The sequence below is a fragment of the Myxocyprinus asiaticus genome, chromosome 50, assembly GCF_019703515.2.
Source record: "Myxocyprinus asiaticus isolate MX2 ecotype Aquarium Trade chromosome 50, UBuf_Myxa_2, whole genome shotgun sequence".
NCBI lineage: Eukaryota > Metazoa > Chordata > Actinopteri > Cypriniformes > Catostomidae > Myxocyprinus > Myxocyprinus asiaticus.
The window spans coordinates 21,074,002-21,091,055 of record NC_059393.1 but is presented as its reverse complement, the minus strand read 5'-3'; positions in this window follow the sequence as shown (position 1 = coordinate 21,091,055).

The following is a 17,054-nucleotide window of genomic DNA, read 5'->3' as shown; positions in this document are numbered from 1 at the left end:
GTATCCTAAATATACAAAATTAATATTTTCACACTTTTTGCATAATTTGAATAACTTGCTTGAAAATAACGGCCAATAAAAATATTGTGCTCACAAGTAATATTTACATAGAATTTTTTCTTTAAACATCACTTGACTTATATGCTGAATTTAAGGAGTTAACTTAAGGAGTTAACTTTTTAAAAAAAAAAAAAAACCTTAAACAATTTCCACGCAGAAATTGCTAGTAAATTTAACAGACCATATTTTCAAGCAAATGTGCAAGTGTTGGTCCACGATTCTTGGTGGCTCTTATTAGAAATTCTCAAATAAAATTTACATTGCAATTCTTTGTTTAATGTAAATTTTACTCTTTGTTAGTACACTTGCAATGTAACAATTAATTAAAAATGAACTATTATTTCAAAGCTTTTCTAACGTACTTAGTCATGTACCACATTACACACGGAAGGGAAGCTTAATGCATGCTGTGTAGTGCGCACGAAGATCTGAACACTATCACAAAATACGATGACGGTAACAATCAACAAATACATTTTCTGATCATAAATGGGTAATTTGGCAAAATAAACTTCAGACTACACAAAACAAGAAGTTACCAAATGTAAAAACAAAATCAACAATAAAAATGGTGTAATTTAACTTGCAAACTATGAAACCATTCAAGCTCATTAATCATTCATGACCGACTCATGCTGGGCATATCAACTTTAAAAATGTAAGTAAAATTTACTTATTTTATTAACCTGTGAAATTTACTTGAATAAGCTAATTAATATGACGATGTTTTCTACTTTAGGATTGATACATGATGACGCATTGTAAAGATAATCATAAATAATATTTACTTATGAGCTAGAGCTTTAATTTTTACAAGTTTGAATTGAGTACAAATGTAGAATGTACTTAATATTTTCAAGTTAACGCTTAAACTAACTTATTCAATATAGAAAGTACTTAATCTTTTCTGCTATATTTACTTCACCACAAATTAATTTTTTCCCCCAGTTTATTTAATCACAAACATCCACTTTACTGGCATTTTATTGATTTTAACTATTAAATTAACTTTTGAAAAACTTGTATTAGGGGCTTAATTGTTTGATGTGGTGGAAATGACACCTTAACTGTGGGACACTGGTAATTTTTTAAAAACTGATTAGTTTTAAAATGACCTTGAAAGTCTGTTACTGTAGTATCTCCACTGTGAATGTGTATGTGTGCGATGATATCACCAGCAGGCACAAACTAGTCTATAACACACTTTCTTTCATACACACAAACACAAATACACACAGATGAAACATGTTCAGTAGAAATCGAGGCATAGGATAAAACCTCACTTGCACACACACTCACACACACACTGGCATGTGTCCCCGGCACATAAACAGCCATTAATCGTTGCTCACACTGCTGACATTTAGAAGAAAGGTCACACTTTCCTGTCTCTCTCACTCTCTCGTTGTCGTTCTGCCCACCCTCTCTGAGAAGCAGCAGACAGGCCATGACTCCAGTATTTTCCTGCCCTGTGCCGTTAATAGTGTGTTCACTGTGTGTCTCCATGTGTGTTTTATAATGATGCCATTGCTATCTATCTATCTAGATTAAAGATTCAAATAGCTTTACTGGTATGGTAAAAGAAAAGCTTTACATTGCCAAAGCATAGTAACATTAAATATACATACATACACATTTACACACATATACATGCAGTTAAAGACAACAATGTCAAAATAAACTAAAATAAAGGAATAGTAAAAAGTGTAAATAAAAGCAGTTTGTTATGCTATGTTTTCCATTTTATGCATGTGGCACAGTGTTTTCGATTATTGTCTGGTAGTGGTCCTGTTCCATTTGTTGTCCTTTTATCATGGCAGGACTTGACATATCTTGCAGCCAGGTTTGAGCTTGCTGGGGTTTCTCCAAGTAGGTATGAAAGTTTGTCCTTGTGTTGTATTCGATTAAAGTCTTTGCGATGGGTTGTGAAATGGGGAAATTTGCTTTCCCTAATTTGTGCATAACTAGGGCATGTTGTTAAAAAGTAATCTAAAAATCTATTTGTCTGTCTGTCTGTCCGTGGGTCCGTCCACAAAGCGATTCAAGCGTTAAGTGCCACTTCCATGTTTTTGCGTGTCTCAGTCAGTAGGGGGAAGTGCAACAACCAGCTGACAGCTAATCAAAGAAAGGGGTCTCGAGACGCGTTACATGCTATATTTAACTTAATGCAACATCAGAAAAACGCAGCGTGTATGGCTAGAGATGCTGAAAAACAGTGAAACGCGACGTAAGCACTTCGATTAAGTATTCAGCATATAATTTTATTAATTCTATTATAAATTTTACTCGATTGACAGCTGATAAATTTATGTTTTTCAGCATCTCTAGCCATAAACACTGCATTTTTAGTATACTGTTTCAGCTTAAATGTAGTCTGAGACTTTAAAAGAGAGAGAGAGAGAGAGAGAGAGAGAGAGAGAGAGAGAGAGAGAGAGTTTTACAGTGGTATACAGTACTTTTCTGTCTGTCTGTAATCATTTGTTCCCCTGTTGCTGTATTTCTATCTGACGGACAGCCCGTATGTTTGTGTGTGCGCCGGTTGATCTCAGGATGAAACGCTGCTATTGTTCTGCTAACAGACTGACAGGAATCACGAGGGATGGAAGATTGCAGCCTAGAATCAGAAACAACGAGGTTCTTTCACGTAGACAGCCACGGCATGTGTGTGTGTGTGCGTTTGTGTGTCTGACCAGGCGTGTTTGCCACAAAACTGCCCTACGTTTTTTTTTTTTTCAAGAGGTCTCTACGACACAAGTTTCAATCCTCACTGAAATAAAAAATATTGCTTAAAGAGTAGTGCTGCTTATTTAACATTTAGTGCGGTTAATAATGCATTAAAAAATGAACGCAATTAATCAGACTTGCACATACATTCCATAATAATGAATGCAATTCAAGCTTGCTGTACTGCCTTTGATGTTTTTATGAATATGTGGCTGTAGGGGGCAGTTAGCGCAGCTCCAGCTGTATAGGCAACACACCTCATCAAACCAACAAGAGCAGGCAACACAACCTTGTGGAAAAGAGTGGCCAGGATATTCTTAAAAAACTTTCCTTTTTTGTTCCACAGAAGAAAGTCAGTCATACAGGTTTGGAACAACATGAGTGAGTAAACAATGACAGAATTTTCATTTTTGGGTGAGCGATTCCTTTAACGCCAAATACAGCATACAAAACGTCTACATTCAGTCACGACGCTCTATCTGTGTTTCAAGTTCCCAGAGGTGTCTCTCTGTCTAATCTGAGGCATCTCTCTATCTCAGTCTTCATCTGAGACTGTATGTTGTTTTGAAGCACAGCTTTTGGCATTTAAATGGTTAATCTAGCAGACGGCAGCAACATGCAGTGAGCATGTGGGTGTTTGGGTGTGTTCTTGCAGGAGAGAGCGAGAGAAGGAGAGAGAATGTGTGTAATGGTGCTTGTGTTTTTGGCATGCCGTTTCGTCAGGGAGATGCTCTCTGCGGCTGGTAGTCTTTAACTGTCAAAATCACTCGCTGTATCAAACCCCTCCAGCGTTGTAACCTCAAGCGATCCCACTAACACAACAAAGCATTCACTTGACAACTACACACGCAAACACACATACACACACTCAGAGTTTGGATTTCAGCAGCAAACACCCCCCCCCCACCCCCGTCTTGGTGCACAAACAGAGCCGAATAAACAAGGCTAATCTAAGAGTGCGCAAAGCAAACACTGGGGTTCCCACAGTCATGGAAAACCTGGGAATTTTTTAATTGTGTTTTCTAGGCCTGGAAAACTAATGGAAAATGTATAAAACTTGTGGAAAAAAAGTTTAAGAAAAAAAAGTGGAATGGAGATTCCAATAGTGGATACATTTTTAGTTATCAGTAGCAGTTCTAGCTTGTATGGCACCTTGGTCGAAACTCCCTTCAGCACCCCCAACACCTCCGCTAACAAAAGTTGTTGACCTGGGGTCGCTAGGAGCTGTGCCACCCATGCTGCCCATGCCTAAATCCGCCCGTTAGTTATGTTCTACCCTACAATATTTCTTTGGCTAGATATCGCGCTTGTGTTGAGTACAACTTGAGCACAAATAGTTTAGTTGACTCGGTTCTTTTCAATGCATTTGCATGTGCAGTTATAATCGAGCTACAGCAATAGGGATAGATTTACAATCACTTCAATGGGCTGTACTGCAGTTTAAAGTGTTTTTGGATCATTCCTCAGACAAAACATTGAAAAATATCGTTCTAAGAACATTCAGTATACAAAAAACTCCAGACAACATGAGTTGTGGAAAATCAGATGTGATCAAGGAGCTTTTTACAGCTCTATACCTTGCATGTCATTGAAGAGATGGTAAGTCTATTCCTCACAGCCTCGTCATTCCCATCAAAGATGGCACTAGCATAAATAAGGTCTATTTAATAATCTGGACAGGCCTACTCCTGCCCAATTTGGTTTCTTTAGGACTTTTTAGGGCAGGAAAAAAAGCAAATTAGTAAAAATACAATATGGTTCCAGCACCTTCCTAGCTCATCTACAAACATCATGTCGTAAGGGTTCGTCATGATACCTCTACCTTGTTTGTGTTGCGTTTGACTTCCAGGTTTAATACACTTTGCATGCCACCTCTGTCTTTCGGAGCATGCACACAATGCTGAGGCCAATTGCGGTCTGATTAAAGCGTAATAAGTCTCGGCGAATCTGAGCTACAATTGCGTTTTCTAGGTCTGTTAGTCCGACTTTGAGAAAAAATCAAACTGGTACGTTTTAGTCAGGCTGAAGCATTTACTTGACGGATTATTGTTTTAGTCCGACTGGAATCGAACTCTTAAAGTGCAAGTAAACATGCTGATTGAATCAGTCAAACCGGTTTACAAATTGATCTGAATGATTAATTGACGAATCTGTTGGAATCAAAATGATTTTTTTATATGTTTTTATCCAGCAATCACAAACGACTGGGAAGGTTATGGAAAATCATGGAAATTTTTTCTCTTTTTCTCCCTTGACCCTTTGTTTTTTCCCTCTTTCGCATTCCCCTCTCCGCCCAAACACCAACTATGATTACAGATCGCAAGAAAGGCGACTTCCCGAAGGAGAATGCTTGTCTAAACAACTCTGGTCGCTTGCACAAACATCCCGTCTCCAGTAATCTGTAAATTAAACCCGACACACACACACACGCGGACGTTGTTTTCCCACAAGCAGAACCCAGGCAAGACTTTCGATGTTCTTTTTGCGAAGCAACCCCACATACAGACCTACATACATATGGTAACATGTTTTCCCATTGAAAGGAAAATAACTATTGTGATATTTTATAACATCACTTGTCTGTTTTTGGGTAATCTATTCCAAAGAGCAAATCTGGAGAAATTAAAAGTTCTTCTTGAGTAGCATTTAGTGTTAACGTCTACAAAGGCTGCAGCATCTGATGAACAGAAGTTCAAACGAAACTGGGTGAGAGGGACAGACAGAGAGAGAGAGAGAGTCAACGAGACAGAGACACAGATAAGAAGAGCGTACGACTGAAAGGCCAGAGGCTGCTTTGGTTCAAGATACACATACACACACTTACAGCTCTCAGGCGGAGATGTTTTTTTGTGTGTGGGTGTGTGTACAAGGCAACTCGTTCTCTGAAAGCCAGAGAAAGAAAATAGATGTAACACCTCTTCTGAGACAATGGCAACAAAAAAACAACAACAAACGGCTCTCTTTCTCGCACTCTGTGATTGTATTTCAAATGGCCATGCGGCTGCTGAGGAATATTTGAAGCACACCAGCCTGCATTGCTGCCTATTTTAAGCCTCTCTCTTTCTCTCTCTCTGTCTCTTGTTTTTTCTCTCTCGTTCACTCTGCGCTGGCAGCAGCATTTAAGAGACCCTTATAACGCTGCCCTGACACGCTCTTGGCCTCAACTCCACGGAGAAAACCCGCCGGGTTCTGTCAAGGACAGTGGAGCGAGCTACTCTCCCCTCCCTTCCTCTAAACGTCTCATTACGTCCTTTCTGTCTTCTACATTTCCTCCACGTCCTCCTGCTTTCCCTGCAGTTTCTGTCTTGCTTTAGTTTTTTAGTTTTCACCAGTTATGTGAAATCTTGTAGATGTTGTTGTCGTTAAAGAGAGCGCTAGTAAAATTTCTGTGTTTACTGTATTTGTCGTTGCGGCAATATGCAGCAGATTTTGCCAATTTCACTGCAACTTTTGACACTTTATTCAACAGAAATACTGGATAACACCAAGAATCTTTTAGATGGAGAAAAGGGGAATGAAGGGGAATCAGGAGATGCTGCTGGCCGTACCTTAAGACACCACAGACTATTATTGTATTTTGTTTACCGTATTAGTAGTAGTGGCAATATGACACAGTTGTTGCCAACTTTGCCGCAGCTTTTGCCATTTTACAAAAATATACAAAATTGACCAGATTTTTTTATATAAAGTCCTTGAAGTCATCCCAAATTAACTGAGGAAATACACGTAGATGCATTGTCCTTTGATTTTGGCAGATGAAGGCTTTTGTTGGTGGTTAATTAATTTTCTATGTAGTTTAAGATAGTGTTCCTCTTTTGACCAAGTATATAGAGGTATCATTCAGTGAGGAGCATCACAGTCCGGCTGGAAGCTTATGTCAGGTAATTTTGGTGAACTCCATCCTGAGACCATGCTTCAGGCAGTGGCTAATGAAGAATCCCATGTCTTTGAATTTGCATTAATTCATCCTCTGTGAAGTCTGTCTAAGTAGACTGAAGTGAAGTCTGGCTGGCACATACTTCAGTTGGTCATCATCTCTCAGCGACATCAGGGAGGACCGAAGATGGATCTGGCAGGCTCTGGTAACTTCAGGATATAATCAGTTTAGACAGGGAAAGAAACAGAATAAAATTAGCATAGATGCCATTCAATTTAAAGTAGGGTTAAAGAATAAGAGAAGTGTTTTTGGTTCCGGCAAACCTAACTAAAGCAGCATAGCTATGAATTGAGGGATAAATTGGGTGTATGCCTGGCTGAATAGATAAGTCTTTAGTCTAGACTTAAATTGATAGTGTGTCTGAGTTCCAAACACTGCTAGGAAGACTATTCCATAGTTTAGGAACCAAATTTCTGTGGATTTTGATATTCTCTGTATTGTTAACAGGCCGGAGTTTTGCAATCGTAATGAGTGCGATGGATTATAGCATCACAGAAGGTCACTTAAGTACTTTGGAGCTAGACCATTCAAAGCTTTGTAAGTAATTAACAGAAATTTAAAATGAATAAGACACTTAACAGTGTAACGCCGATAATATGGGGCTGATATGATCGCATTTCTTGGTTCTAGTTAGCACTCTCACTGCTGCAATAATTACAATAATCTAGTCTTGAGGTCATGAACACATGAATTAGTTTTATGGCATCAAAAACAGATAGCATGTGCTGTAACTTGGCAATATTTCTGAGGTGGAACAATGCAGTTCTACAAATATTGGAAATTCGTTTTTTTAAAGGTTGGATTGCTAACAAATATAACACCTTTTTTTGCTGTAGAAGTTGACATTGCAGTACATCAATCAAGACTCAGATTATATTTTAACATCTTATTTTTTGAGGTTTTTGTTCCAATAATTAGTACTTCTTTTTTATCTGAATTGAGAAGGAAATGTCTAGCCATCCACTATATGATATGTTTATACACTGTTAATTTGGAAAATTGTGAAATTTCGTTGGGTTTAGAAGAAATATAAAGTTGTGTATCATTGGCATAACAGTGAAAACTAATTCCATGGTTCCTGATAATGTTTCCCAGGGGGAGCAAATATAGGGAGAAAAGCAGAGGCCCTAAAACTGATTCCTGTGGCACCCAATACTTTAATTTGATTTGACAGTTCCTCATTTACACAGACAAAGTGGTAGTGGTCAGAGAGATAGGACCTAAACCAAACTAATGCCTGTCCACAAATGCCAACATAATTCTCAAACATATCCAAGAGAATGTCATGATCTATGGTGTCGAAGGTAGCACTAAGATCTAAAAGCACTAGAAGAGAATTGCAGCCATGATCAGATGATAAGAGCAAGTAATTTGTAACTCTGATAAGTGCAGTCCCTGTATATGATGGGGCCTAAATCCTGACTGAAATTCTTCATGTATCAAATTTTTCTCTAAAAATGAACAAAATGAAACTAAATGAACACTATATTTTCGACATAAATGGGAGATTTGAAATCGGCCTATAATTAGCCAATTGTCCTAGATCAAGCTGTGGTTTCTTGATAAGCGGTTTGATAACTGCCAGTTTAAAGTTTCATGGGACATGTCCTAAAGATAATGAGGAAGAGGTTCTGAGATTACAGGAAACACCTCTTTTAGGAGTTTAGTCGGTATTGTATCTAACATACATGTTGATTTTGATGTTTTGATAATTTTTGTTAGCTCTTCCTGACCTATAACAGTAAAGGACTGAAGTTGCTCATAGGGAATAATTTTAGTCTTCTGGGGTGCTGTAGCAGATGGATGCGTAATTCCAATTTTGTTTCTTATGATTTCGATATTATCATTAAAGAAATTCATAAAGTCATTACTACTATGCTGCGATGGAATGTCTGGTTCAATAGAAGTTTTATTCCTAACTAATTTAGCCACAGTACTGAATAAACTCCTTGGACTGTTGTGGTTATTTTCTATGAGTTTGCTCAAATATGCAGACCTGGCCATTTTTAGAGCCTGTCTGTAGTTAGAGACACTATCCTTCCATGTACCGAAGGTGATGTCATTAGGAGACGCTGCAGATTGTACCGCAAGATACCATTGATGATTACTGTATTTTTCTATTGTATTAGTAGTATTGGCAGTATGACGTAGTTTTTGCAAATTTTGCCGCCGCTTTTGCCATTTTATTAGACAGAAATATTGGTGAACAACAATAAACTTTTTGGTTGAGAGAAGGGGGATGAGATCAGGAGACACTGCTGGCCGAACCTCAAGACCAAGTTGATGATTTCTGTATTTTGTTTACTATATTAATATTAGTGTCAATATAACACCGTTTTTGGCACTTTTTGCCAATTTTGCCGCAGCATTTGCCATTTTATTAGACATAAATATTGGAAAACGACAAGAAAATTTTGAGGTGAGAGAAGGGGGATGAGATTGGGAGACACTGCTGGCTGAACCTCAAGACACCATTGACATTTACTCTGTTTTTTGTTTACTGTATTTGTTGCAGTGGCAATATGACCCAGTTTTTGCAACTTTTTACCAATTTCACTGCAACTTTTCCCATTTTATTACACAGAAATATTGGAGAACGACAAGAAACTTTTGGGGTGAGAGAAGGGGGATGAGGTCGGGAGTTGCTGCAGGCCGTATTACCACAAGAAACCATTGATGATTACTGTATTTCTTTAATTTTATTAGTAGTTGTGGCAATATGACACACTTTTTGACACTTTTTGACAATTTCGCCACAGCTTTTGCCATTTTTTAGACCGAAATATTGGACAACGACAAGAAAACCTTTGGGGAGAGAGAAGGGGGATGAGATCGGGAGACGCTGCAAGCTGTACTTCAAGACAAAGTTGATGATTACTGTATTTTGTTTACTATATTAGTATTAGAGGCAAAGTAACACAGTTTTTGGCACTTTTTGACAATTTTGCCGCAGCTTTTGCCACTGTATAAGGCAGAAATATTGGATAACAACAAAAAACTTTTAAGGGGAGAGAAGGGGGACACTGCAGCCTGTACCGCAAGACACTGTTCATGATTACTGTATTTTGTTTTACAGTTTACCTTATTAGTAGTAATGGCAATATGGCACAGTTTTTGTCACTTTTGTCACACAAGGGTGATTAAATGATTTTTTGGTACTCTATTCCTTTAATGTGTTGTCTCAAAAATCTCCAGGTCCATTTCACCCTGGACACCTCCAACAGCAACGTAGAGGGAATGCATCCAAATGATGACCTGATCTATCTCTTCCATTAAGCTGGGGAGCTGTGTGGAGGCACAGGAGTACGTCACGTTGGAGAGGAGGTGAGGGGAGGTAATGTTTCTCCATGAGTGTCTGGTCAGACACACTGGCGGCTACTCGACCACTAAATGGCCCAATCACCAAACACTATGACTCGTGCAGAACAACAGATCAATAATGCTTCCTCTGGTTCTCGCCTGCGTGTATGTGTGTGAAAGGGATAGATACAGTTAGACAGATAGATGGATAGAAAGACAAACAGTGTTTTTACACTACACCGCTACTTGTTGGAAAAAGTAGCTTGTAACTGGAAAAGGTTCACTGTTCTGAAAACAGCTGGATTACTGTCACACTACTGAAAAATATAAAGTTAGTAGTGTTACTTTTTTGTGAGTAACTCCCCAACACTGCAACAGATAGAGGTAGATAAACATTTTGCACCTATATATCCAGTTCAAGTGCACAAGAAAACAGGAATATTATGTGTTTTTTTCATTGTCCCATTTTTAAACACACACACATACACAGTGCAGATTACAGTCTCTCCCTGGAAACAGCAGAAATAAAGAGTGATCACTGAGGAGGGAGAGACAAATTTACACTCTGCAAGCAGCGATCATTATAAACAGGCTGACGTGTGTGTGCTGTGTGGCCGAACTCGACCCCAAGAGCGGAGTGAAAGCCAAAACCCTTTGCTGCTGCCAGACAGATCAGATTAGGAACGCAGTCGAGTGCTCAGCCAGCGAGAAACAGTGGACGAGAGACAGAAGACAGACAGATAGAGAAAGTGGCAAAAAAGATGCTTACCTTTAATGCTGATCTAAAATTTGGGATGAATCTAGTAGATATCTAAAATGCAATAATAATTCAAGAGATTAATAATCTGATGGACTTGATATGTATTGTTGCAGAAACACTTTAGACACAGAAACCTTTAGACACAGAAAAATCTAAAATTTGAGTTGTGTTGAAGAAAGGCAGGAAAAATGTAGAAGGTGAGGTATTGCTATAGAAAGGCTGAAAGAACTTGAGATGTTTAGATGTACTGTATAAAGATGTACACCATCCAGACCATAAAGTCAGAAAAAACTCGAACTTGATAAGTGTATATGCATTAATGCAAAAAAGATTTAGAACTTGAGATGCGTTAAGGCAGAAAGTACAAAATAATCTAGAACTGGAGACGTGTTGACACAAAACTTCCAACAGAATCTAGAAATTGAGATGTGTTTGTAATAGGACGGGCAAGGAGGAGGCGGGAACTGGCTGAACAGTCAACATAAAGGTTTAATGATATAAATGAATTTAAAACAACATAAAACATAAACGAACAGACAAACATGCAGCGCGTGCGTGCGTCCGTCTCTCTCCCGAACTGGCGCCTCTGGCTCCCCCTTATCTCACTCTCCCACTGATCAGCTGATTTAGTGCTGGCTGTGCTCCATCAAGGCCCGGCCACGCCCTCCTCCTCGTCACAGTGTTGAAGCAGATAGTCCAAAATAATCTAGAAATTGAGATGTGTTGACACAAAACTTCTAACAGGATCTAGAACTTGAGATGTGTTGCAGCAGATAGTCAAAAATAATCTAGAACTTGAGACATGTTGACACAGAATATCTGACAGAATCTAGAATATGAGACATATTGATGCAGAAAATCCAAAAGAATCTAGAACTTGAGATGTGTTGACACAAAGTACAAAAGAATCTAGAACTTGAGACGTGTTGAAGCAGAAAGTCCAAAAGAATGTAGAACTTGAGACATGTTGACACAGAAAGTCCTAAAGAATCAAGAACTTGCATGTCAATCAGTAGAAAGTCCAAAAGAATCTCTAACTTGAGACGTGTTGAAGCAGAAAGTTCTAAAGAATCTAGAACTTGAGTCGTGTTAAAGCAGAAAGTCCAAAAGAATCAAGAACTTGAGATGTGTTGAAGCAGAAAGTCCTAAAGAATCTAGAACTTGAGTCATGTTGACACAGAAAGTCCAAAAGAATCTAGAACTTGAGTCGTGTTGAAGCAGAAAGTCCAAAAGAATCAAGAACTTGAAACGTGTTGAAGCAGAAAGTCCAAAAGAATCTTGAACTTGAGACGTGTTGAAGCAGAAAGTCCTAAAGAATCTAGAACTTGAGACGTGTTGAAGCAGAAAGTCCAAAAGAATCTTGAACTTGAGACGTGTTGAAGCAGAAAGTCCTAAAGAATCTAGAACTTGAGACGTGTTGAAGCAGAAAGTCCTAAAGAATCTAGAACTTGAGTCATGTTGACACAGAAAGTCCAAAAGAATCTAGAACTTGAGTCGTGTTAAAGCAGAAAGTCCAAAAGAATCTAGAACTTCAGTCATGTTGACAGAAAGTCCAAAAGAATCTAGAACTTGAGTCGTGTTGACACAAAGTCCAAAAGAATCTAGAACTTGAGTCGTGTTGACACAGAAGGTCCAAAAGAATCAAGAACTTGAGTCGTGTTAAAGCAGAAAGTCCAAAAGAATCTAGAACTTGAGTCATGTTGATAGAAAGTCCAAAAGAACCTAGAACTTGAGATATGTTTACACAGAAAGTCCAAAAGAATTTAGAACTTGAGATATGTTGACACAGAAAGTCCAAAAGAATCTAGAACTTGAGTCGTGTTAAAGCAGAAAGTCCAAAAGAATCTAGAACTTGAGTCGTGTTAAAGCAGAAAGTCCAAAAGAATCTAGAACTTGAGTCATGTTGATAGAAAGTCCAAAAGAACCTAGAACTTGAGATATGTTTACACAGAAAGTCCAAAAGAATTTAGAACTTGAGATATGTTGACACAGAAAGTCCAAAAGAATCTAGAACTAGAGATATGCTGACACAGAAAGTCCAAAAGAATCTAGAGCTTGAGATATGTTGACACAGAAAGTCCAAAAGAATCTAGAACTTGAGATATGTTTACACAGACAGTCCAAAAGAATTTAGAACTTGAGATATGTTGACACAGAAAGTCCAAAAGAATCCAGAACTTGAGATATGTTTACACAGAAAGTCCAAAAGAATCTAGAACTTGAGATATGTTTACACAGACAGTCCAAAAGAATTTAGAACTTGAGATATGTTGACACAGAAAGTCCAAAAGAATCCAGAACTTGAGATATGTTGTCACAGAAAGTCCAAAAGAATTTAGAACTTGAGATATGTTGACACAGAAAGTCCAAAATTATTTAGAACATGTTATGTTTTGATCCAGAAAGGCATAAAAATCTAGAATTTGAGATTTGTGGATGCAGAAAGATCTAGAATGTGGCACATATTAATAAAAAAAAAAATGTTTTGCCCTCAAATTCAGACCTGGCTTCTTCTGGAGCTCAGTCCTCTAAAAAATCATGCGTTATGGTCACGTCATATTGGTAACCAGGCAGTGTTTTGTTTTTTTCTGGGGCATTAAAGTGATGGGCAGGGGTAATATTTCAGCACTGCACACTTGACATATACACACGTTCGCAATCATAGCGCGGAAAACAGCCTTGCGCTTATGTGTGCGTGTGAGAGGGAAAAACAGCCCTGCCGCTGAACAATCAGCAGTCCTCCGTGTCTCTCTCTCTAGGCGGCGTCATGGCAACGGAACAGCTTCAATTAGAGGAGAAGAAAGCGTTTCCCCTCGGCATAGCAGGGAGAGAGAGCCAAGTGTCAACGAGAGGAAAAAGGGAGGGAGCGTATGTGTGTGTGAAAAATATTGCGAGCAAGAGGGAGGCAGAGAAAACGAGCAAAGGGGAGAGTGTGTGTGCGCACGATAGAGATTGCAAGGAAGCAAGCCAGAGAGACAAAGCAAGCGAGATTTAGAGGGAGGGGAAAGTGAAGTGCGTGTGTGTGTATGTCAGCAGCCACAGACAGTGTTTTGCCTGCGTTAGCGCAGCTAATGAAAAATGAATGAAGCGCTCGAGAGAGAGAGAGAGAGAGAGAGAGAGATGGAAAGAAGGAGAGGCAGCTTATCGCTCGCATTGTTTCGGCAGTATTGTATTCGTATGTGTATGTGTGTGTTTAGAGGGGCTGTGGCAAGATGCTGGCCTTGAATGTGCCTGAGGGCAAGGGGTAATAGGAATAGTTCACCCAAAAATTAATTATTAAAAATGTATCATAATTTACTTACCCTTATGTTGTTCCAAACCTGTATTCAGTTATTAATTTATTTTTTGTGGAAACTTCCTTCAGCACTTTTCCATACAACACCAGTCCATTGTGATAACAGATGTCAAACTCCAAAAAGGACCAGAAAACACAATAAAAACACCATCAAAGTAATCTATACAAAGTCGTTTGGAACCAAACGATATCTTTGTAGAAGGACTGAAATTTAGATACATTTTTTATGGAAAATATTCCTTGGTCCGCTTATGATAAACACAAGAACCAATGCCATTTGGCATCTGTGACGTTAAACCTGAGAAGCACTGAGGCGGCATTTTTTAATCTGAACATGATCACGAGTGAGATTTCAAAGCCTTGGAAATATTTGTCAGTGAATAACTATTTAAATTTTGGTCTTTTCCTTGCACAAAGCTACGTATAGACCTTATTCACGCTAGCACCATCTTTGATTTTTAATGGGAATGGCAACGAGGCTCTGAGGGATAGACTTATCATCTCTTCAATGGCACGAACTGTATAAAGCTTCTAGATCACATCTGATTTTCCACAAGTCATTTTGTCTGGAGTTCTTTGAATACTAAATGTTCTTGGACAGATATTTATTTTGTGTTCCATAGAAGAAAGTCATACGTGTTTGGAACGACATGAGGATGAGTAAATGATCACAAGTTGTTCCTTTTTTGGTGAACATTCCCTTTAAGCTCTCTTTAACACATGCATGCACACTTTCGGGTTTGATCCCACCTTTGACTCTCACCTTTCTCTGACCTTTGCAACCGTGGGGAAATCCACCCGCTGGCTTGTGAACGACCACCTGCTAAAGATAGACCCCTGTCGGTGAAACAAGAGAGAGCGAATGACTGACAGAGACTTCATGAGTTAGAGAGCCCCTGTCTCAGCGCAGCTGTGGAGAGATTGAGACGATAGATAAAGATAGATAGGAGCGATTCTCTCTCTTTCTCTCTCTCTCACTGTCTGTCTCGCAGACATTCCTCCAGAGAACTGGCGGTAGTTCTGATATTCCCGATTGCTCCTGTGGTATTCAAGGGGCTGCATGCGGGGATTGATAGCTGAGTGTTGCTATTTTTGACGTGCTGTGTTGACACACCCCCACCCCCAATCACCCCTCTACAACACTACCAACGACAGCAGCACCACAGCTGGGTGCAATTCTCACTTGCATACTGACACGGTGTCTACACTGCAAGCAAGTGATGCGACAAACTAAAATGCTTGTTAAAGTGCGTTCAAACTGACTGCGTTTAACAGGCTGATCGCCAGGTCACTGTACTCTTGGTCGCTAATAGACATTCCTACTTAATTACAGTATCCGAGGTGGATTACGTGAGCTCCACTGTTTTAACACCCATTGGTAGTTTGCATTGTATAAAGTTTAATTCTGGTCAACTTAGCTGCATCACTGTAATGGTATAAGGACGGGCAAGAGGAGGTGGGAACTGGCTGAACAGTAAACATAAACTTTAATGGTATACTTAAAACCAACACATACAAATGTGCAGTGTGGCCACGTGTATCTCTCTCTCTCAAATCGGTGTCTCCGGCCGCCCCTTTATCTTGCTCTCCCACTGATCAGCTGATTCAGCACCGGCCGTGCTCCATCACAGCCCGGCCACACCCCCCTCCTCGTCACACTCCTCCCCCGCCCAGTTCAGGCTGGGGCGCCACCAGTCTGACTAACTCCCCACCCCCCACCCCCGGGGGGAGATGCTGCCCTTCCGGCCGTTCCGTCAGCCGGTGGCCCACCCGCCTCCTGTGAACCTGGGGGGAGAGACGAGGGGAGGCGTGGGGAGAGGTAAAGGGTGAGCGGAGACACAGAGAGAGAGAAGTACTTACTCGCTGGCTCCCGGACGCGCTGTCACACAGTCCTCAACTGCTCCTCCGCCCGCTCCTCCCCCGGCGGACGGCAGCGAGTCCTCCAGCCCCTGGCAGACGGAACTGCTCCTCCCCTTCTCGGCAGACGGCCGCTATTCCTCCGGCTCTCGGCGGCTGGCAGTGACCCCTCCATCCCCAGGCAGATGGCCACGGCTGCTCCTCTGACAGATGACAGCAGCGAGGACTCCACGACAGCGCATCCCTCCTCCCTCCCGGGTTTTGGCACCACTGTAATGGTATAAGGACGAGCAAGGAGGAGGCGGGAACCGGCATAAACCAACATAAACAAACGTGCAGCACGGCCGCATGTGTCTCTCTCTCTCTCTCTCGAATCGGTGTCTCTGGCCGCCCCTTTATCTCGCTCTCCCGCTGATCAGCTGATTCAGCACCGGCCATGCTCCATCGCGGCCCGCCCTCCTCCTCGTCACAGTCACGGTCGATCGTGTTGCCTAACTAAAATAATCTTTTTAGACAAAACTAAAATGCTCCTGTTATAATAAACAAAGCTGTCTAAAATGCAAATGTGACAAAACTCTACATTATATATATTTCCTGCTGTGAAGCGCCTTTTTCTGATGTGTGTGTGCACAAAGACGCTGTAATCATTACAGGCACGGGAACGCGCATTCCTGGGAAAAAGGCGAGGTAAAATCCTCAGATTAAATTTACAGTGAAGTAGTCTTTATACAGGATCTGCCGGTAAAATACAGTAATCTATATAAAACAGTAAGCATTATGTATTTGGTATACGGTAAGTTGTTGTAAATTAGAATTACGGTAACATACAACTTATTTACAGTAATGTACTGGTGTCTGTGCAGCCAGTATTTTACTGTAAATTAACAGGTACATTTTTTACAATGTAAAATGCTCTTGTTATAACCAACAGAGTTGTTTACACTGCAAATGCATGCCTTTGTAAGATGCGACAAACTATAATGCTCTATTTACAGTATAATCAGAGAAGTTGTCTACATTGCAAATGCATAACTTTGTACGATGTGACAAAATCAGAACGCTCTAATTATTATCAATGGAGCTTTTACTGCAAATATGTGACTTTGTAATATACAACAAAA